The sequence below is a fragment of the Dermochelys coriacea genome, chromosome 8 (genome assembly GCF_009764565.3).
Source record: "Dermochelys coriacea isolate rDerCor1 chromosome 8, rDerCor1.pri.v4, whole genome shotgun sequence".
NCBI lineage: Eukaryota > Metazoa > Chordata > Testudines > Dermochelyidae > Dermochelys > Dermochelys coriacea.
In genome coordinates, this window is record NC_050075.1 from 92,987,668 (window position 1) to 93,011,293 (window position 23,626).

Below are 23,626 nucleotides of genomic sequence, written 5' to 3' on the forward strand. Positions count from 1 at the left end.
AACATCACACCACTTCCTCCATTTAAAATTCAAGGGAGATATGGGGTCAGGGAGGGATAAAGCATGGGCAGGAAGCCTTGTTGGCAGCACTCTTGTGGTGGGTGCTGAACAAACAAATAAAGAGATTCTGTGCCATCCCCCAAGAGTTCCCAGGTTAAAAAATAGGATAATCTCCTTGTTCACACCCCAATTGACCACTGATATGTCCAGGAACTAACTGACCTTTCTGACAAGCCACTTCACTCATATGCTTTTCAATTTCTTGTTTCCCTCCTCTCCCTTGTTATTGCTGCTGCTGCTTTAGTGGCAGCCTGACAAAGTCTTCTACCTCCCAAAGGTTTTGGTCTCACCCCTGGGAGATGGCCATGGCTGGACCCCAGGAGGTGTCGTGGGATAATGTTATTCAATCTGAGACACACACTGGCCTCCCAGGGCTGGAGAGGGGAGCTCCTTTCTGCCATTTCTATTTTTTTTTTCTGACCAGCTCAGAAAAAGAACAACCCTCCATTGCACTGATCTGAGTATAGTGTTATGTAAAATACACCCTCTGGAGCTAGTAGCCACTGTGCAAGATAGAGACATGGCTAAGTGCAAAGAGGAACAGGAATTTCAGCTCACCGATTATAGTTGTACAATGCCAGTTGTGAAGTGATGTGCCTTTAGTTTACTCACTTGGTGTCCCCTTTCATGCCTTCTTCAGGAATATAGGTTTGGAAGTTGAAGTTGATGAGAATAAGATCATTTCCCATTGTAGCATTAGAAGCAGAATACAAAGATTCCCCCAGGGATAAACTCCATGACATCGTCAACAACGTGCCAAAATTAGGAGACCTAAAGTTAAAGGTGCTGACTTTTTTCAGTGTCCTATTTTTAACTTGTAAGCATGCAGCATTCCCACTTAATTCTGAACATGGTATTCACACACCTGAAGTGGTCCACACTTAACCCCTTGAATGTTTTGCCTTTATTGGTAACATAAATAGTAATAATAAAACACAAATCACAGCCAAAATGTTCTCCTGATTTTGGTTGGTCCTAGGAGTTCACCCTGTAGTATCTCCCTTTTTCTTCCCCAAATTCCCTTTGTCTCACAAATAATAGCATTTCAGTGTCTACCCTTTTTGAATTAAAGATAATAGGACCCACCCAATCTGACCTCAACGCGAGCCAGTAAACATAACCCTACATCACTGTGCATGGTCTTAGCATCTGACATTAGGATAAGTCATCAGAAAAATGTCACCTCTCTATATTGGGTCCTAGAAACTGACACTTTGCTCTGTGACTCTTTGAACCATCTCTTGTAATGAAACATTTTAACTGACTTTTACCTTGGTTCACTAAGCCACTATCCTGTCTTCTTCCTTTTATAATTAAGCAACTTGAGAAATCCATTGGGGTCAATAAATTTTGAGAACGCTTATATAAAACAGAATATAAAGTGGATAGTCTTGCCATCAGAAGCCAGTAAAAGTCAATCCCTTTATGTGGCACCTCTACAAATGGCATTATGTCATTGCAAAATATTAGTAAGAAATGGTAAGGTTTTTATGCAGGGCTATAAAATGTAATGAGTCTCACATAATTTACTAATATAAATGTGTATGTGTAGAGGGAGAGAGAGAGTGATTTTAAAAGTAGAATTCCAGCTTTTTGGCATCTTGTGTGCATGAGGATAGCTAGCTTATAGAAATATATTACAGTGTATTTCAGCATTTTTGTTTTGTTTTGCTTTGCTTGCTGGGAATATCCAAAACATCGTTTCAGGAGTCAGGTGGTCATGCTTGACAATTTTTCAGTAAAAATAGCAAAATGGTAAGAAAATGGAAAATGTTATGGTGCTAGTTAGGATGGCTATATTAGTTCTTGGCTATGGTATAGCGCTTTAACTGTCTAGATACTGCAGATACCTGATAGATGAAGCAAAAACGTTGTAGATTTTTTTAAAAAACAAGGTGGTACATTTCAGTGCTCAAAGTTTGCTTTAAAAAAAAGAATGTATATATAATTATATGACCAATCTTTTAAGTCATTAATTTTATAAGGGGATCATCTGAATGAGGTTTTATGTTACAGTTCTGAATGCTTGAGTTGTGTCAAAGTTAAACATGATCTGTGAAGTTGGGGAAATAAGTTCATTGCTTCTTCACTTTCAGTCTCATGGACATAAGCAAACATGTTTGCTAATAAAAATGAATAGTAGGGATTAAGCCTTCTAAATAAAAAGCCTAAATTCTCTGGGAGATGGTTTAAATTACAAGCTCAACTTTTTGTCCTGTCTGACAATACCAGTCAATAATGACAGCAAGCTGATCAAAACTGGAGGAGGGAAGGGTGTGATAGACCACATTCATTAAATATTCATGCTAGTTATTAGATAGGAGCAAGGGTAAATATTTCAACAGTGATTCTGTTTAACCAAATCAAAACTCTTTTCAGGTGCCACAACTGTTCACTATTACATGTATGAATGAACTGTCCTTTCTGTCCAACAACAGCTTCATTAATATTCTTAACTCCTTACCAAATTCAGACCTAATGAGTTAGAAGTTCTAAAAGATGGCAAACAATCAAATTGCCCAATTTTTATGGGTTTTGGAAGCGTGACTTTGTAGGACTGTAAATGGGGCTGTGACTTCAATGAAAGTAATATATATATAATTAAGGATCTTCACAGGTTCAGATTTGGAACCCAACATATTAGGGTGTTTTCAGCATTGCTACGTCTTCTGACATGTGCTACGTCTTCCTTGGGCAGGTGAGATGCAGTGCAGATGCTTGTTGGGTTGGATGATGCTGAGAGAATAGCGCGATGGTCACTGTGTAGGGTAAGTTATTAGCCATAAAGAATAGGATAATAATAAATGCATGCAAAATTAACTTGTGCCTCTGCGTTTCAAAAGACCAACAAATATGGTGGCAACATTGAACTTGAAGAAGAATACCATTGGGTTCAGAGTACCTGCTGTGATTGCTGCCAGCCTAGGTGGACTCCTAACCTTCTTCTGCCCTCCCATTCCATCACCATAGCAACATCCTCACATTCCGACAGGTTCTTGCTACCCCAGTCTCTCCCTCCCTTTTCCCTGGCAGACTCCAGACGCTGGAAAGATATTCTTCTCTAGGTTCCTCCAAGAGGTAAGTGACCTACTGTACATCTCCTTCCAGCAGACTCCCAGCACCCCACAGCCTTGTCCTACTCTGTAGCTCTTGACAAACATAGAGTGCTCAGTTAGGGACAACATTCACCTGAATCTTTTAAAATATTTGTCTTTGGAAAAGGGTCTGGGGTGAATTTTGATCATGTTCTTACTCCAGAAGCCAGTTCATAAAGGTATAAGCTATTTCTAGTACTGTGGAGATACATGGTTGTAGATGCTACAGGTTTGTGCAAGATGGCACATAATGCCTCTTTGCAATAGCCAGGATGGTTATGAACGTACCCTAGGGTGTGAAGCTGCTGTTTGTGGTGTCTAGACTTGTTATTATTGAAATTGAATGAAACAGGACGAAATTAGGCTGAAAGGAGAGTGGGCTCCTGGGGGAAAGGAGTGGGGAGGATGGAAAAGACAAAAGGAAATGTGGTCCTCATCTTAAGATCCCTGTACACCTGCTGAACAGCAAAAGCCCCCATGTCATCCTCAGATCCTGATGTTTGGAAGAAGGCCATTTTGCTGCTGCTTGTTTTTTTTTAAAAAGTGAGCTGTTGAGAAGCCATGTTGGCACTTTTACCATGCCCTGCACAAGCTAGGCATACATACAAGCGGCTGCTGGTCTGAAAAGGCCAAGCAGACTAAACATCCTCAGAAACTCCCTGCCCAGCCTGCCTCCACCGGGCCTTTTGAATGAGTTGCTTTAGAGCTAACAAGACTTTAAAGATTTTGCAGTGGGTGGTAGGTCCCCTCTGAACTAGTCTAACTCTAGATAGAATTATTGTGGCAAAGAGTTCAAAAACATAATCCAGTATCGAGACAGAGTTTGGGATGGTGTGGGAGGGACAACAAACAACTGATGGAAAAAGGCTATTGATAGTGGACTAGTCTATCTCTTGCTCTGGGCAACCCCTTTCTTGTTCCTCTCTTCTATTTCTTCTGTTGTCTTTTTCTAATATTGTCTCATTATGATATCTAAGTTCTTTGTGCCTCACCTTTGGCAGAACACCTGCTTCTGGCCAGCTAGCATATACAAATAGATACACCTGAGTGTCAGCTATGAACATTACAGTGTGCTACAATGGACCCATCTGCAGTACTTGGCACATGCCAGGGATTTTTATGTGATTGGCTGGGAAGTAGGATATCAGAGACTAGTAAGATACCAGAGAGAGATGGGCCGGCGGGGGGGGGAAGGGGGGAGAGCGTCCACTGGGCAGACAGAAAACATTGTTTTGGCAAGGGTGCCAACTAGGGTTAGGTGGGACAGTCTGGATTTCTCCCAGCTAATTCATTCAATACAAATTTCTAGGTTGATTCCAGGAAAGGCAGAAGATTTCCAGAAGAACAAGCTTAGATGTGAACATTAATAGTTGTTTCATTTCTTTAGGGAATAAAGCTAGTACCCATAATAAAGCTAGTATCGCTAATAATACTTCTGTTAAAAGGCTTATTGTAGGTTACTCCATTGCATGTACCATGTCTTGTGGAGTGGCTCATGTGTTAGCTGTGGAAAATGCAGTCCAGTGTGTTTTTCTTTTTTCATTTATGGGTATAGATCCAACCATTTCATTCTGTTTTTCAGGCCATGTCATCTTGGACCACTCTGTATCCTGGAATGAATTTCACTTAAGAGGATGTGGACATGAGCCTCCTCTGGTATTTCCATACTAACATCCTGGGTCCAAAGAATTATGATCATTTTCAGTTTTACGTGACAGATGGGGAGAACAGCTGCCCACCGGAAAGCTTCTACATCTCCATTAGACATGTGGGCAAAGGTAGGAAATAAGCCTACAGCAATGATGGGGAGGTTTCGCCCAATGTATCCAGTTCAAATAAGTGAAAACTGCAGTGTGTTAAAAAGAAAGGAAATGCTCCTTTTCCCTTTATGTGGAACTGAGGTGTTTTAAAATGCATGGGCAAAGTTTGTAGTTCATTTCCTTCGAAGAGGCCAGCTCCTCCCGGCATTCTGATGAACAAACTCATTAGAATAAAATCCATTATGCGCATAACTAATGACACAAGTTGACAAATCTGTTGATAATTATGGCCACATCCCTCATGCGTTTACTCATAACTCATTGAAGTGGCCAAGAGAAGGGAGTTCAGTCCAGAAGTCTTACAGCTCACCAGCTCCAAGTGCAGTGGTCTGAGATTATTTCCCCACTGGATTATAAAACTGTCATTAGTGAAGGTAACTCTCAAGGTCTGGGGCACAAGATCATGAGCTGTTCTCGGGAGACCTAAAATCTCTTTGTAGGCAGGATGGGGGTATTCCTGGGCTCTTATTCTTCTAGCTGGGTGGAAAAAAAATCACACAAGGTCTGTTCCAAGTACTATTGCATGTCCTTTAGAAATGAATAGAAATCAAATTGAGACACCAGTGTCCTCAGAGTGTTAAATTTTACTAAATTCTTGCCAGGCGCCTGTAATTTATTGAAGGTAGGTTTTGTGAAATAGTGCTCCAGTCAGTCAGAAATTGGCACAAGAGAAATGGAGGCAGCTAATTCTCAGGGGGTCCTTGTTGGCAAAAACCCTCTATTGAGTCCTCATGCTACTTGTGCTCATAACTGCCGAAAAACCAGGAGTGCCATCTGCAAACTGTGATTCATAAACACTCTGTCAGTCTGCCATGTACCCTGACATCATGAAATAACAAGAAGCAGCATTGTAATAAAGAGAGGAGGTTTGCAGTTGACCAATTAAATGCATCTAATTTATTTCTGTTACAGCTGAGGCTTTATTTATTAGTAAACAGCTGCATTTGTTACACTTTTTTTTTTTACTAGGAGTGTGCCAACTGGCACTTTTGATAATCCATTAATCCTAAATAATCATCTGGGTACTTCATGGATGCTGGAAAAAAAGAGAGAAAAGGTTATTAAAAGTTAAAATGTAACCTTGCAAGTAGGATGGAGGGTACTATCCTGCAGTTGGCCTGCATGAGTTACAGTGACGTAAAGTTAGCAGGGCAACTTGTGTGCTAAGTATACACCCTCATGCACCCGCCTTGGCAGTCAACTGCAAGGGAGGTAAATCACATGCAGGATCTGATCCTATAAATTTTAAACATAGCTTGTATGTGGAGAAGGATCATTTTGCCTGCTGGTTTCCCTTCCCTTCCCCTTTCTTAATGCTAACTTGATTCTCAGCATAACTAAGAATCCGCTAATTGGTTGTCAAAGTCTAATTAGCTGATATTGCAAAAAGTGTGTGTGTGTGTATATATACACACACACACACACACACACACACACAGAGCGAGAGAGAGAGATTGGCCTTTTATAATTGGAGCTGAAAACCCAAACTTTCCTGCATCTCCCCCAGTGTGTGTTAATTGAGTTCTAGGACTTTTCAGTGTATTTTTAATGCTCTCTCCTTTTCAGTTCTCTGGAAAGTTTGGCAGTTAATGAGACAATAATATGTGCAATCAACGAAAAATGCGGTACAAAATAGGCAAAGGCTTGTGCAATTGGGGGTTGTAACTGGAGTGTGTGTGTGTGGGGGGGAGTAAGTCTCTTTAAATTGGGGTCACAAAACTAGTACAAATCTATGAATTTCCCCCTTGTATGCGTTTTCCACTTCCCAAGTGGGAATAATACTTGTAAAAGAAGTGTTTTACTATCTAAAAGGGGTGCCCTTGTGACAAGTGTCTGATGCAGGAGTAACTGGATGAAATTCTCTGGCTTGTGTTATGCAGGAGGTCACACTCGATCTGATGTACCCTTCTGGTCTTAAAATCTATGAATCCATTAAGAGTCTCTCCCAACACCCTACCCTTCTAATAAACGTTCTGATACTGTGCTCTTCACCAGAATATCAGAGCACCTTCCAGCAGTGCCTTATGCATCATGACTAACGTCTGCCATGCGTTGTTTGTTCCCTCATCCTCTTCCCAGGGGGGGAGAAGTATGTCCCGTGGAGTGTCTTGTTTTGGTAGGGTTTTTAAAATATACTCGTTGCAATGTATTTTTTTTAAAAGCATTGCTCCTTAGAAGAGGTGGGCGCACATAGGTGACCTGTACATGACACACATGATGCATTTACTTTTTCAGCCATATTGTCCTCTTTTCCACCTTCTCTCTTCCTTCCCAGCACCATTCCCTCTGTACCTGCTTTTAAACTGTCCCCTCTGTTCTTCTTGTCATCCTAACTTCTCTGTTCCTTCTGCCGCAAACCCACCAATGTACTATTTCAAGCAGAACGTTCAAGCCCACAATGTCTGAGCAAGTTCATAACAAAAGCCACACAAATCTCCCCCAACCCTGGCAGAGAGAGAATACATAGTGGCCATTTAACCTAATGGAACTTTCAGGAAGCTGCCTGCAAAAATGCTGAGGTCTGAGAATGGTTTCAAGTGTGCAGATGCCCAAGTCAGAGAGGCTGGGCAATATTGCCAGTCTTGGGAGTCTGACTGTGTTTTTTTTCTCTAGGTTTTTGGATATGGAAATGATTTATCATTTTTTTAAAAAACATACTGGGGCCAAATTCTGCCATCAAATAAAAATGACTTCACTAGAGATCTGATGCTAGAATTTGTAGCCCGTGTCATTTTGTACCCTCTGTGTATTGAAATATAAGAAAAAAGTGATAAGAACAGTAGTTGACTGGACTACCCAGAAGATAACTGACATCTTTATGAATTCATCTGATTTTAATATATTATTGTAATTCCAGATGCTACAGTATTATGCTGCAAAGATGTTTTTTTACTATAAATTATTAGATGATGTGCAATGACCAAGCTATTCAAACATAGGTTTTTAAAGTGAGTCACCTAGACTCCACTTCAGCATATCTTGAAGTCAGTGTGAAGTACATGTGTGTTTTAAGAGCTTTGTTGAATCTGGGCCCTAATTCCACAGTGAGAGACCTAACTAGATAGCCTAATCTTCAAAAATGCTAAGTACCTGTGGCTTTTATAAATTCCAGTACAAGTGTGGACCCTCAACATCTCAGACTTCATCCCTAGGGCCTTGTCTGCACTGACAGTTTTTGGGAAGTGCCCCACCATTGCACAGCTCAGGTGCAACTCCACTGGTACTAGCAGTGGTATGCACGCTACTCTCGACCAGCTGCTGGCATTCTTAGCACTGCATCATCCAGTACGACTCTGAGAATGGTTTGATAACTTGATATTGTCGGTTTACACAGCTCCATGACAGGAAGCCCAGCAAGGGAAAGATTCCCCAAAACCGCCAGTTAGACACAACTTAAGCATCTCAAGTTGGACATCTCAGTGTAAAGACTGCTCTTGAGAACTTGGCTCCAAACCTTTCTGCCTTATTTTTCCCCTTCTGTCAAATGGGGTTAATAATACTTACCCACCTTGCTGGTGTTTTGTGATGATCAATTCACTAGCGCTTGAAAAATACCATATACGTTTTGCAAAGAAAACTAAATTCTTTAGTTGTTTTAAGATGTAAATATGATTGGCTAATTCCCCAGCTTATGTAATTGCCATAGCTCCATGGCCTTCAATAAGCAACACAAGTTGAGGCTCTGGCTTGCTATAGCTGAGTATCTGCATAAGCTTATATTTGTAACTTCTGTGCTCCTTCTCCTCTATTTCCCTGCAACCCCTAATATTTGTTCCTCTCATTTGTTTAGTCTTGTCTTTTATTTAGATAGAAGCTTTTTAGAGCAGGGGATGTGCCTGTCTTTGTTTATGTAATGCTCAGCACACTATGGGCCCCAGATATTTAAGAAATAATAACAACACTAGAATGAACAGACAACCCTCCAGTGGCTGGCAGCCTTCTGTCACCACAGGCTTGGATGTATTTTTTTTAAACATTTCCACTGGGCTACAGAGTTATCTTGGGCAACTTCACCTCCCCATGCCTCACTTTCCCATCTCTAAAATGGGGATAATGATACTGATCTTGGAAAGTACTTTGAAGTATATTGATGACACTACCTACAGTGTAGACACTACTTACACGGATAGGGGGGATTCTCCCATTGGGGTAGGTAATATACCTCCCTGAAAGGCTGACTTAACTATGCTGCTCACCCCTGACTGATGTAAGTAAACCGACCTGATTGTCTAGTGTAGAACAAGCCTTAGTGGCTTCTACCTCAAATCCTTCAAGGTTACCTTATGCTGAGTGTTGTGATCACAGTGGACAGAAGTCAGTTACATTTTGGGGACAAGGAAAAATTTTTTATACGCCCACTCAAAAATGCTAAGTTGCCACAATGCCTGATTAAGGGGGAGCACAGAGGCTGGATCTCCTGAATTTCAGGCAAGCTCCCTGACCTCTGGACCATCCTTCCTCTGCTAGCTTTGTTCCTCTCTCCTTGACTTTGATGTTTCCTCCCACATGCCTTGATCTCTTTTGGAAACAGCCTGGAAATGGTTCCCTGACTTCAGATGAGTCTTATGAATGTAATAATACTCTTTCCTAGAGACAACATATAACTGGAAACCCCCCTACCTCTCTTTAAAACACCACTTTAATGACTTGACTTCTGCCAAACGTTCCAAGTCCTGCATTTTCAAGTATGTGTTCCAAGGAAGAGTTTTGTGGTGTTGGTGATTTTTTTTTAATTTCCAAAAATTGCTTTCAAGTGTTGGTTACATTCACTTTATAAAGGCAAAATAACGAATTGTGTTTATACTGTGGTTAACCATGATAAGTTCCTAAGAAATTAGTCACCTGCTTAATGCATGAAATATAGTACATGCAGTACATCCAAGTGTCCCATTGGTTTCAGTGGCATACCAGTACAGCACAGCAGATGCAGTGGGAAGCCAGCAATGATGATTTTCATGGTTAATTGCCATGAAACATTTTGGGTAAGATTGAACCATCAAACTGGTTTTGAGAGCAGCGCCGGAAACATGGTTCAAAACAGCGTTTGCAGCAGGAATAAAAAAATACACATTTAAAATCTACTGTCTCCAGTGTTGCTAACTGACTTACATGAATAATAGGAGCTCTGTTGTACATGAAAGTCAGCTGGCAACGTTATAAGAAGGTAAGAGGCATGAAAACTGCTGGCTCAGTGCTACAAACACCCTGCTTGACTGTTATTATCAACAAGTTAATCTGCAGCAGTGCATTTGGAAATCGGCATGGCATTTTTTCTTTTTATGTACACTATCAAACGTAAAGTTTCTCTTTGCTTCAGCCCTTGGCTTCCTCATGGTGATATGAAGACTATTCATCCTGAGCCCTGGGATAGTCCAAGATGCTATTCTCTACTTTTGTCCCATTGTTGTCACCCAGCTCATTGTGTTGTAATTTTAACACTTCATTTTTTATAACCTAGGAGAGTTAAGAGTGGGTACGATAGAACTGTATCAGAGGGCTGCAAACTGGCAAATCATCTCTACTTCTGATCCTAGTTGTCCAGCTCCTCATGGTTTTAATGTATTTTGGCTGCTGTTTTGTAAATAGGTGAGAATTGTCTTGATCTTCCTGTGCTGCTGTGAGTTTAAAAAATAAATCTACTGGCTGTGGAACCTCTGTTGCTGAGATTACAGCATCACACAGCACTATCAGCTTAAAATGCATGGTTGTGCTTAGTGCTTAGTTCATTAAGGCATTTTGTCAATCGGCTCATTTGGGCCTATTAACTTAATTGTTCGTTGTGAATAAATGGGTCGTTCTCTCTCCACAAAGAGAGAACCTCAAAGCCAGTTTAAATATTTTGGGGAACTCATGTACATGCAAAAATATGCATGCATATGTACACACACACACACTGAGTGGAATCTCCATATAGTATGGATCAGATTGGAAGTTAAATATCAGGAGGAAGAAAGTTTTGTTTTTAAAACAAATGTTTCTAGATCTGTATGATTGTACTGTTGCAAATGTCTTGTACACACGTAAGTTAAAGTTTTTGTGCTATAAAAGGTAGTAATTTAACTGAGGAAAATCCAAAACCTGGCAAGCTAAAACAAAAAATCCTTTCCCAAGCTGTTTTGATAAAGTTCTCTTTATTAAATTCCCTACAGTGTTTTGTGGTTCATTTCCCCGACCTCTCCCACTCTGTACAAAAAGCTGATTTCCGCCCCCCTCCTTCCCCTCACTGTGGAATGTAAAAGGATTATCCCCCCCTTTAATTTCTCTTCCTGAGATTTTTTTTTATTATTATAATTTTTTAGGGGACATTGTTCTACTCACCAAATATGTAACTTTAACAGAGGGTGACAGGTTGACCTTGACGACAGATGTTCTTATGGCAACAGATGGCACTAGCAAACCCGAGAAGCTGCTGTATGCCATCTCTGTGCCACCTGTGCACGGTCAGATTGAGTACATCAATTATCCCGGCGTGCCCATTTCCAGTTACAGCCAGTTGGATGTGGTGGCCCAGAAGGTCTGCTATGTTCATGACAATAGCCATGAGGCTAGTAAGGATTCATTCAGGTGAGAAGGCTTCCCCTTTACTCTCCAATGTATTTAAAGACCTTGAGTAGGCTAAGGGTTAAATTTTCTTCTCATCTACTCCCTATATCATGCCATAAGTGCATTTTATGACTGATATGATAGTATTGAAGAGACTACTTCAGTAATATCGTGGTATGTTATCATCAGTACAGTCATGACATATTTTTATTATTGAAGTCGTATGTCCAAAGGCAACAGGAGACATGCATGCTTAGTATTGAGGGATACGTGGCTAGATGTTCGTAATCAATTAGCATGTGAAATCAAAATATGTTAGTACATTTAAGAGGGTTTTTTTTCCCCTGCCCTTCCCAAGATCTCAGGTGGTGGGGAAAGGAAAATAATCTATTCCCCATCTGAAAAGGTAGTTGCTCTCTGGTCAGTTTCTTCCTCCAGAAGAAAAAAAAATGTCTGAAATTATCAGTAGAACTTAATCCAGATGGTGGTGTCATTTCTAAGAAAAAGCATATGTTGGCTATTATGATACTTAAATATAATGGTTTTATATTCCTCCAGCGGGTAAAAAAGGCACACAACAGGGCTGTTTTTATCCTATGAATGGAGTGGGGGAGGCAGGAGATTTTATCTTCCAGAATGGTGTGTTTCCCAAAAGATGTGGCAAATTCAACTGATAAGAACCTGCTGTGAAAACCATACTCCGGTGGAATGTAAATTTCTGAGCAACTCTGCCCAGTAACAGGGCAGAGACTTGATTTACTGCCCACTCTGAAATATAATTTTATATATTATTCTGGGCTTTTTTAACATGTTTTTCTTTCCAATCTGCTTTAAAAGTTATTTACGCTCCCTTTGCAGCAAAATGGGTACTATAACTAATTTTATTCTTACTATGATTAACTAGGAATAATTTCCTAAGAAATGAGTCAAATTAACAAGGGGAAGAAAGAATCAATAAATCATGAAAGTGGTCTATTTCTAAGTGGGGTTAATACCACCATTAAATAAATCATAGATTCTAAATTATGACCCACTTGGATATAAGAAAGAATCTCTTTTTTTTTCCCTTCAAAACTCTTGGAGAAATGGAAAATTAAAAAGTATGGACAAACTTCTACAGCCCCTTTACACCATTCAGGAGGTGTAAAGGAGACGGAGCCACCTGCAGGAATCCTCCCCAGGAAAGGCAGTTTCCATGGGCTGCTGTAATAATACCCAAAATGCTGCCCTGAGCTTGGGCTGTGGCAGGGAGGGAGGATTTGTATTCACAGCTACATGCTGGCTATTCTCAGCTGTGAAATGGCTGTTAAGGGGCTGTAACTGCCTCACATAGGTTGGAGTATCCATGGGGCCAATCTAATTTATGTTGGGGATCAGACCCGGATTATGGAGGGCACAAAAATTGCTTAAAGTACCTTTGCCTCCCCACTGGTGTGCCTGCACCAAGCTCAGGAATAGAGGATATGTCTACACTGCAGTTAGACACTTGCAGCTGGCCTGTGCCAGCTGACTTAGGGTCATGGGGCTCGGGCTATGGGGCTGTTTAATTACAGTGTAGACATTCAGGCTTGAGCTGGGACCCTCCAACCTTGCAGGGTCCAAGCTTCTAGGCTCCAGTCCAAGCCCTAATGTCTACACCGCAGTTAAACAGCTCCTTAGCCCGATCCCCCGAGGTTCGGAGCTTGAGTCAGCTGGCACGGGCCAGTCGCGGATTTTTAATTGTAATGTAGACATATCCTGAGTGACTAATCCTCTTGATCTAGGACCTGCCTGATCATTTTTATGATTTTTTTTTCTTTATATTGTTGCTTTGATTTTGCTGTCGCTTATGCTGGCATAACTCCAATCATTTCTATACAATTACTTCTGATTTGCACCAGGGGAAATGAGTTCAGAGTCAGGCCTACTGTGACTATTACCTAGTTTGTATTCTATTTCCTCTGCCTTGCATCAAGTATCGTCAAGTACCAAAGCTATAAAAGGGGGTGGAACAGAACAAAAGGGGTCCCAGTCATGAGAAAGCCCTTGCTTTTTAGCTAGATGCCTGCTGGAACTAATAAGGACTGTACTGGGGAAAGGATTGGGCCCAGATTAGGAAGGAGTCTAGTCTGTGAAAGAAGTTTATTGGAACATCTCTGAGGGTGAGATTTTACCTGTAAACAGTTTCTTAATATATTAGGCTTAGACTTGCATGTTTTGTTTTATTTTGCTTGGTGACTTACTTTGTTCTGTCTGTTATTACTTGAAACCACTTAAATCCTATTTTTATACTTAATAAAATCACTTTTGTTTATTAGTAAAGCTAGAGTAAGTGATTAATACCTGGGGGAGTAAACAGCTGTGCATATCTCTCTATCAGTATCATAGAGGGTGGACAATTTATGAGTTTACCCTGTATAAGCTTTATACAGAGTAAAATGGATTTATTTGGGGTTTGGATCCCATTGGGAGCTGGGTGTTTGGGTGCTGGAGATAGGTGACCTGCTGAGCAGTTTTTGATTAAAGTCTGCAGCTATGGGGGCGTGGACCAGACCTGGGTCTGTGTTGCAACAGGCTAGCATGTCTGGCTCAACAAGGCAGGGTTCTGGAGTCCCAAGTTGGCAGGGAAAACTGGCTCAGAGGTAACTTCAGCACGTCAGGTGGCAGCCCCAAGGGGATCTCTATGACCGAATCCGTCACACTGTTGAGAATTCCAAGCCCTGTATCTTTTGGAAATGTTTTTTATTTAAGGAATGCTATCAGTAATGCAGAGTTGTGCAAACACCTTCCACTCTATGCAAACGTACAGAACCTTTTAACTAGAATTGCTAAAATATTCAACATTTAAAATTTCAGCAAAATTTTTCCTCAAAATTTTGATGGGGAAAAGAGATCGAAAGCAGAGTTCCATTTTTTAACCAGCTATTTCTTTAACCTCATATTTGCAATTATTTTTATGAACTATTTTCTTTCCTAAAAACATACATAAAATGGAACCTCTGGGCCCAGTTCCCTTGAGGTCACTTGAATTATGTTTGCTTATTCCTGTGAAGAATGGTTCCCCAATGTTTTGTATTCTAGGCCAAGACTGTTAGCTGATGTAAATCAATAGAACTGCATTTACTTCAGTTGTGCTAGGTCCATTTTACACTGGTTCTTTGGCTTATAAAGAAAGTTCATAATGCTGCTGCTAAGAGTCTCCTTATTTTGTAACGTGCTTCTCTGTCCAGAGCATTGTGTGTGTCTGTGTGAGTGATTCTTTTGGATTCATTCACTTGTTTGGTTTGGTTTCCATGGAGTAAATCCTGGTTCCTCTTTTGCATGTCTTGAGTGCTTTCTGGCAGTGGAACTGGTATAGTTCCTCTGGACACAGGTGTGTGTGTGTGTGTGTGTAAAATTAGAGGGGCTACACAAGGGATGCACACACATTCCCCATGTGTCACAAAGCTCAGTTCCACATCTGCTCCCATCAGCAAGTAGGTGTTGTGAAAGGCCAGGGGCCCCAGTCCTTCCTTTGAAAATTAAAATCTTTTGAAACTGTAAAGCCCTATGGGCTAAACTGTGCCAGTAGGCACAATGTTGAGCTAAGGGTGCCATGTGAGCTGCTTTCCCCCTGCCCTCCCTCCATGAAGGAGTAACCATGCATGGCATTAGGACTCAGAGACACCCCAGGAATCGTGATTCCTTCTCTACTTCCCCCTTGCTCTAGGGAGAGTAGTAGTTTGTTTCTGGCCTGTACCAGCAGTGAATTCTGACAATCCCATGGTGCCTCAGCTGCAGTGGCCAGTGAGGAGAGGAATGGTAGAGCCAAGACTCCACCTCCCTCTCTGCCAATTTTCCACCGTCCTGTTCTGGAAGCAGCAGGGGAATGCAGCACCTACTTACTCCTATGCATGTAAGATGAAATCCTGGTCCTATTGAACAATTGCAAAGCTTCCATCAACTTCAGTGGGGAAGGAATTAACCTCTGGAATCAAAGGCCATGTTTTGATGGGTAAACAATGTTTTTCCCCCCAATCATGTTAGCTTAACAGCCAGCTAACCTAGCTTCAGATGTATTTACCTGCATTTTAATGGGGTTTCTTAATCATGTTAAGCTAACTTAAGCTAACATGATTGAAAAATACACCCTTTTTTCCTTCCCAGACATACCCAAAGTCTGCGTAACTCATGTAGGGATGTGAGCAGAGTTCTTGCTTTGTGCTATGGGTATGTAGTGCATCTGGCTCCAGGTAGCTGCTAATTGTTATTGCTATACATTTTGTGTCACTTATGGAAATATTGCCCTGTTACACCCTTACCGTTATATGAACTGTGCTGTTATGGAATTGGCCAATCAGTGTTGGCTGATACTACAGCATCATTATTCGGAGTAGAGATTTCACCAGCCAGAGTTAGCAAGACTCACCACATTTAGTATAACACACAAGTAATGTCTGGGCTCCTCCTACGTGCTATTCACAGACTCCTATCCACAAGCATGGCTTCAAATACCATAACTGCACTTATGACTCAAGTCTTCCTCTCTACTAAAGACCTGTTCACCCCCTACCTATTGTGCATCTTGGCCTGTCTTTTTGTCACCCACTGATTTGGCCAACAACTTAAAGCTCAACACTGCCAAAAATGAGCTTCTGATTTCCCTCTTCTTCCTCTCTCTCTCCCTCATGAAGCTTTCTCCTTCTCCGCCATTTCTCTGTCACCATGGATACTACCACCATCCTCCCTATCATGTAACTCTTCAATCTATGCATCATTTTTGATTTGGCTCTTGACTCATGCTTCCAGGCCATATCCAAATCTCGCCACCCCTGCCTACATAACACTTCAAAGATTCAGCCTCTTTGTCTGTCGTGCCAAGCCTCTTGTCCAAGTCCTGAACATCTTATCCCTTGACCAATGTAGTCTCCTCCTCTCTGGCCTGGGGGTCAGCCACATTGCCACTTCAAGTCCATTCAGAATGCCGCTGTATCTCCTTGATGTGTTGCTCCAACTACATCAATTCCCTTTTTGTGTTCCTCCACTGAAAAAGCCTGATCACCTGATCTCTGCCTTTAGGATCCTTTTACTATTTGCCCCTGCCCTATGACGCATGTCTAATGGCTTATCAAGCCATTGACTCCCGCCTTTGCTCTAATAGTGATTTAGCCTCAGTCACCAGCTGGTCCACTTCTCTCTTAAGTACCTTCACCCCCATGTGAAAGCTCCCCATCAAAATCCATACAGCCACCACCTTTTCCTGTTTCAAATCCCTCCTTAAAACCTACTTCTGCTGTGACACCTACAAATCACTCCTGCCTGGCATTGGCTGGTCAAGTGGCGAGTCAAGACCTCTATTTTTATTGCTAAACATTCTACCTTATGGTATCTCCTCTCCCTTCTTACCCATGTTCTGTCTATCTGTTTTGTTCACCAGCCCTGCCCTGTCTTTCATCTAGACTATAAACTCTCTGGAGTAGAGGTTGTCATCTTTGCTATTTGTCTATCTGGCTCTGCTTGTCAGAACAATTGGGCCATGATCCCTGACTGGGATTCCTAAGCACTATTGTAATACAGATAAAGTAATGATAAATAGCCCTTGATCTACAAGTATTAACAGTGAGCAGCCTAGAAATGACTCACCCAAAAACCGATTACATTTGGAGATACCTGACATTTTCCTATATCTGCTCAGACTACAGCTAATATTTAGGTTCCCTCTATTGGAGATAAAATCCAAATACTAGCCTGGAGTTGCACTGGTGGTATAGCGTTGTCAGTTCCACATTCGTGGCTGGATTTGGCATCCCCTCAATAAATGGAGGGTGATCACACAAAAGAGATTATGTGCTAAGTACCTGTAGCAGAAACATCATCTGTATGGCTCTTTCACCACTCTGCCATAGGTGATTTAAAACAGGTACACTCGGTTGTTGTGGGGAGGCATGAGGGAGAGAGAGAAGCTTGCTTTTCAAGAACGGAGGAGTTAAAAATCCTTTTTAAAAAAACCCGGCACCCTACATTACTTTCTGCTGGTAATCTATATTGGGTTAAATAACGCCTCATTATTCTTCAACACAGCTGAGCCTTCTCAAAATGTTTATCTTGTTTTGTAACTGGTACCTTCTGGCATGTTCCAGTGCCAACTCTCCTAGCCCTCGCTATATTTCATTCTCACTATTTTTGGAATGGAGATGCTGGTTCCAGGTGATTTAATAAATTGCTTCTTTTTTTTCCCCGTGTTCCTTTTAACTTACCCATCTGCTCAACACATGCGTAACTTGCAATCTGTCGGCAGTTTGCAGAAAGACAAACTGTCAGAGCTGCGTGCATTTGACAACTTTGTTCCCAATTAGATTAGTGGTAATTTTAACAGATTTCAGGGCAATCGAAAAAAGGGATGACATGTTATTAAAGCATCAATTTTGACAAACCCGAGCACATACAATTTCAGTGTAAATTATTTTAAATGCTTTAATTAAAGCTATGAAAGATTTACCCTTTTAAGCAGTAAGTGACTGCAAGACAAATATAAAGGGAAAGTGGATAACAGAGTTTCCTAAATGGTTTATGCTGCTCATGGCAGTCCACTAGTCACCACCACCATAATCTATGACTGTAATGTTGGAGGCATAGTTAATTATTCATAGCCTCCTCTCTGTAGCAGATGTGATTAAGAACATGAAGTGCAGTATTTAGAGATCTAAGCACTACCTATGAAACTCTCAGCTCAAGCCTCTTTTAGTTTAGAAGCTGTCAGAAAACTGCCTGGGAATCTAAAATGGTGGATATATTTGTAAATGTCACCATTTTGCTTTGTTCTGCAACCCCTCCTGTAGTATAGACGCCCAAGCCCATGAGTGGAAGTGAGTGGTTATCTGGAGCAAGCATTGCTTTTCCTATACTTGAGGACGTTACAGGTTTAGGAGCTCAGTAAAAGAATGCAACATATATTATTTAAACTGAATTCAGCATTCAGCATTCATCAATACCAGAGTGCTTATACCATATGTATAGTACACTTAACCATTTAAGCAGCTTCATGAATTATGACACCAATCCAGCGTTCTTCATGCAACAAACCTCCCATTGGCTTTACTAGATGATTTTCACAATAAGAAGTGCAGGACTCATATGTTATCCAGCCACAGTGTGTTGTTGGACTAACTGATTTGTTCTACTTGAAGGAAATAATCCCTTAATTGCATCATCTTGGTGTCTGGAAAATAATTTACACACGTTTAGCTGCACCCATGTGGAAAGGTGGGGGGGGCTTTGGAAGGGAACAAAGAGCCCTTGATATCCCCTAGCAGCTGTCATGCAGGAGCCAGGCACAATTGCAGTCCTACCCTCTTGTCTGTACAGAGACGGCTCCCCACTAACGCCCTGTAGGACACAGGCCTCTCCAAAGGAAGCAAGAGGAGGTGAAATGGTGCAGCAGGCATGCTTTTCCTAGGCACCAAGGATTTTTGGGTAAACAGGTTAAAGTTTTGGAGCAATGTGACTCCACATCACCCCAACGTGGGACTGTCCTTAAAGGCATAACTGAGTTCTTATATCTTATATCCCAATTCTGCAAAGCCCTTAAGAACACACTTAAGTGTTTTGCTGAATCAGAGCCCAAGTCTTCAAGGAAGATCTCATTATTTTTATATTTTTCGCGGTCCAACAAAGAGCTGCATTCTTCTAGAATTCTGCAATGTTATTTTTGCCTCTTACTTTTCATTGAAAGTTTAACTTTCATTCAGATGTTCTTCAACTTACAGACCTGGATAGTCCATTAAAAAACCTTACTTACATATTACCAAGCACCCACAGAATGGTCATCTCTACATGACAGAGACTGTCTTGTATTTGGGGCCAGTTTACACAGATGGATATCAATAACATGGAAGTGTACTACAGACACAATGGAGGTGCTGGGCAAATGGATAGATTTTCATTTGTAGCTACCCACAAAGTCAATCATGGTTTTCCGGTCAATGGGCAAATGAGAGAAGAGCCAGTGGAATTTACAATACAGGTAAGTATGGTTATTAAATGTAGCTATCTCCCTTCTGAAGCATCTCTTAAATTAACAAGTATCTAATAAGAGACCACTCAGTTCTAACTAGAGCTGTGTTATTAACATATTTTTTGATTTTCAGGCAATTCTGGAAAAAACAAACAAACAATTAATTTTGGGTCAAATTGAAAATGAACCTTTTTGAGAATTGTGGCAAATCAAAATTAAAAAAAAATACTTTTTCGGACAAACAAAACTTTTCATTTCAACAAAATCAAAGCATCTTGTTTTGATTTTTACCATTTTCAACCTTTTTGATTTTTTTTTAAATAAAGGAAATAAAATGTAATTTCTAACCAAAAAAATGAAACCCTTCATTTTGAAAATATCAGAACAAATTGTTTCAGTTTTTTTCAGGGTTTTTTTTCCACCTGAAATAATTTGTCAAAATGCTCATACATTTGTTAAACATTTTTGTGTTGCCAAATCTGTATTTTTTGCCCAAAAAAGTTTCAAGCAAAATTTTTTGCCCAGCTCTAGTTCTAACTGTCAGGGAGGAACAAACCATTTGCTTTTTTTTGCCGGCTTTTGGGATAACTTACCTCCTTGCTACCATTATTTTTCATTTTGATATAGCTTTACACTTTTCAGTTCAAGTCAAGAATTGCTGAAAATCTTGTGTGAGATAATATTTCTGTGAAAAATCAGGGCCAAAAGTATAGACTCAAGAGGCTCAGATAGATTGAAAATCATGTGAATTTGAAGGTGCTCCTTTGAATCCAGCGGAACCATTAAAATATCTGAGATCAAATCTCTATTAACTGGATCTGAAAGTATGTATCCAGCCTATTGGGCCTCTTAACTGCAAAATATAGTAAACCGAAATAGCCAATGTTCATTAACTGAATAGTAATTAACAGTGGTTATTTCTAGGGTATGACTTAAAAGGCTTACACAGCACAAAATCTAATTTGTGCTGTTTGCCAAAACTTGGAGCAAACAAATGTTATTTTTTTAAAAAGTGATCAGCTTTTTGGTGATTTTATTGGTTTACTTATTTTATTGTGCATTTACCTCTGAGCTTCCTGATTTGGATTTACACTGCTGGCAAAGATAGTATGAAATGTTACTTATGTGGTATTTCTGACCCAACCAGGTACTGGAAATCTCATAAGACTATTTGATTTCCCTACCAAAACTGATCAGATAAGCAAATCAGGAATGTGAATACTTACCAGTGTGAAGCAAACAAAAGTTTTTAAGATTCACCCCCTGAATGAATACTATCCATTGTTTTTCTGATACTACCTATTGTATAGATTGGCTTGGATCAAATTCCCAGATGGTATAACCTCCAAACTTTGGCAAAGTTCAAATCCAGATCTGAACTTCATAATGTATGCCCATCACTAATCTATCTAGATTGGAATGAACTCTGTGTAGTGATGTAGTTTCTTCTGGAAAACTCTCAGTTGCCATAGAGTTTAAGGCCAGAAGGGACTGCCAGATCATCTAGTCTGATGTCCTATATCTCACAGGCTACCAGTGCCACCCAGCACCCTCACACTAAACCCAACAACCGAAATGAGACTAAAATATTACAACCCTGGATTATGTTCCACAGCGAGATAATAAGGGGGATCATGGTGCACCAGCACTCGAGGCCCCTGCAATGGCAGTGAAATGGTTAAGTGAGAAGTCATGTCATTCAGGGGTGGTGGAATCAGAGGGTGGGGGCTAACACCCCTGAAGTCGAAATATTGTGGGGAGCAGCACTATGTTTCCTTCTCTCCCCAATATCTTGCAGGGGTGAAAGCTTCCATGCACGTGTGTGTGGGGGGTGCGGTGGGGGGATGGGAAGGAGGGTCTGCCATGCTGCACAAGATTGGCCTGCCCACCAGACAACAGGTAGGACTGCCTGGCCCAGCCCAGTCCTGCCTTCCAACCACTATGGTCCTGGTGGAGACACCCAGCCTGGGGGAGGGCCAGCAGCAGGTGTTCCACCCACTGGGGTGTGTTTTAGGGAGACGGATGGGATGGGCACCGGCAACTTGGTGGGAGAGATCGGAGCACAGGGTGCCAGCTGACTGGGGGAGCACAGGGTACTGGGTAGAGGAACCCAGGAACTTCTGTAGGATCGGCAATAAGAACTACTGGGTTTCCCCTTCCCATCCTGGAGCTGGCTGCTCCTGTCCCCCCACCTCTTCACTTCCCTCGAGTCTCAGTAGCTCCACTTGATCCACCTCCTATCCCTTCACCCCCCTCCCACATTTTCAGGGAGCTTCTCGTCTCTATCCCCCTTGATGTCATGAGCTTGGATTAGAGCTGGAGGAATAAATCAAATAAATACTTTATTTGATAATATCCTTTGAATAAAGCTTGCTGACTGTCTCACTGGTGTTCATGACTTTTTTATTTGCTTATATGCATCCATTCTAAGCAAGGTGAGGCTTTTACTTTGCAAGAATGCTGGTGGAATGCAAAGCCCTGTGAATACTAGTGAGAATAAATATTCACAATTGTATACACATTGGAGCAAGTTGACTTCTATTTTGCAAAATCATTCTGATTATTTGCACTGTAGGGTAATTGAACAATTACAAATGCTCCTGGATAAGAGAAATGGAAGGGTTTCCTGTTTACAAAGCGTAGATTATCCAGGTTCTGACTGATCATGGGACTTAAGTACAGATGTCCCTCGACTTATGCAATTGTTCCGTTCCCACAAAGCCTTGAGTAACTTGTATATGACTAACTTTAAGTACCTGAATATGCCCATTGAAGTCAATGGGAATAGTCACATGTTTAAAACCAGGCTTGGGCTTGTTCCTTGTTGAATTGGGGACCCAATCAGGTAACAGAAAAAATAATTGTGTTCAGTAATAAGGAGTGAACTATGAATAGTTGATCCCAGTGATCAGTTTGCTAATACACTATGGGCTAAAATTTCTTCACGCAGGCAATTGATTGAAGAATTGTGACAAGCAAACAAATTCTTAAAAATCTCAACCTGTTTTGCAGATATTTCATGAGCAAAACAAGGGGTAAGTCAGATAAATTATTTGCGGCCAATAGACCAGCCCTAACTCCCATATTAGCACTGCCAAATTTGTGAAAAAGTACTTTACGGGGTCGATTTTCAAAAACACAGTTTCAATTTCCATTGAAAGTCAGTGGCAGTTGAGCATCTAACTGCCCTTTGTGCCTTTGACAAACTCTCCTTTAAGAGGTATTAAAAAAGGGTGGGATTTTCCAAAGCATCTATGTGATTTATACTTAGTTCTTAGTGATAATACTTAGACCTGCATCAGTGCAGGGGACTGGACTGGATGACCTATTGAGGTCCCTTCCAGTCCAACATTTCTATGATCCTATGATTTAGGAGCAAAAGGCCAATTAACTTTCATTGAAAATCCTTTGTCTCTTGATTGCTAGAGATATTCACCTTTATTCTCTGTAACCTAGAGTACCCTAATTTTCCTTCAGTGTCACTGGTATTTTCTGATCTTCTTGTAGATAACTTGGACAATTGACAGTAATGTCACCTGAGATTTGAGGTGCTGGATATTGAGGAAATTATAGGTACTCTGAGGTTTGTCTGGCTAACATTTCAGCAACAAATTAATTGTTTCTTGTTCCTTTTCTCTCTCATTTTTGTCAGTAACTCAGAATTCCATAACAGCTGAAATGTGTATGATATAGAAAAGCAGAGTTCAATATTTTAGAGAATAGAGGACCAGATTCCTAGCCAGTGTAAATCAATGTAGTTTCACTGACTTACTGGAATTTATTCTAGTTCAGTGAGAATCGGGCCCAAAATCTCCAGCTAAAGGTTTGAAAACAGTCTGGTATAAATTCAAATTCTGTAGCTTACTTGCAAAATAAAACACGGTACCTTTAAACATACTCCTTACTGTGTGTGCATACTTAACTGCTTATTCAGAACTGACAGGTTTAACATGTCTGGTAAATCAGCCTTCACAGTCACCAGAGAGGGGCACCTCTGGCAAAAGTTCAGAAGTCAGTGTTTTGGAAAGATTGGTTTGACCAGCTCTCAAGTGAGAGTGAATCCCAGACCAAACATGGTCAAATCTTAAACGACATTTAACTGCTGTGATGCTCAGGCTTGTTGCAGTTGAAATACC

General features: G+C 40.9%; 1 pseudogene; it reads left to right on the forward strand.

The window, feature by feature from the left end:
* The window catches only part of LOC119860524, a 114,868-nt pseudogene that overhangs the window by 54,817 nt on the left and 36,425 nt on the right, over window positions 1-23,626 (forward strand).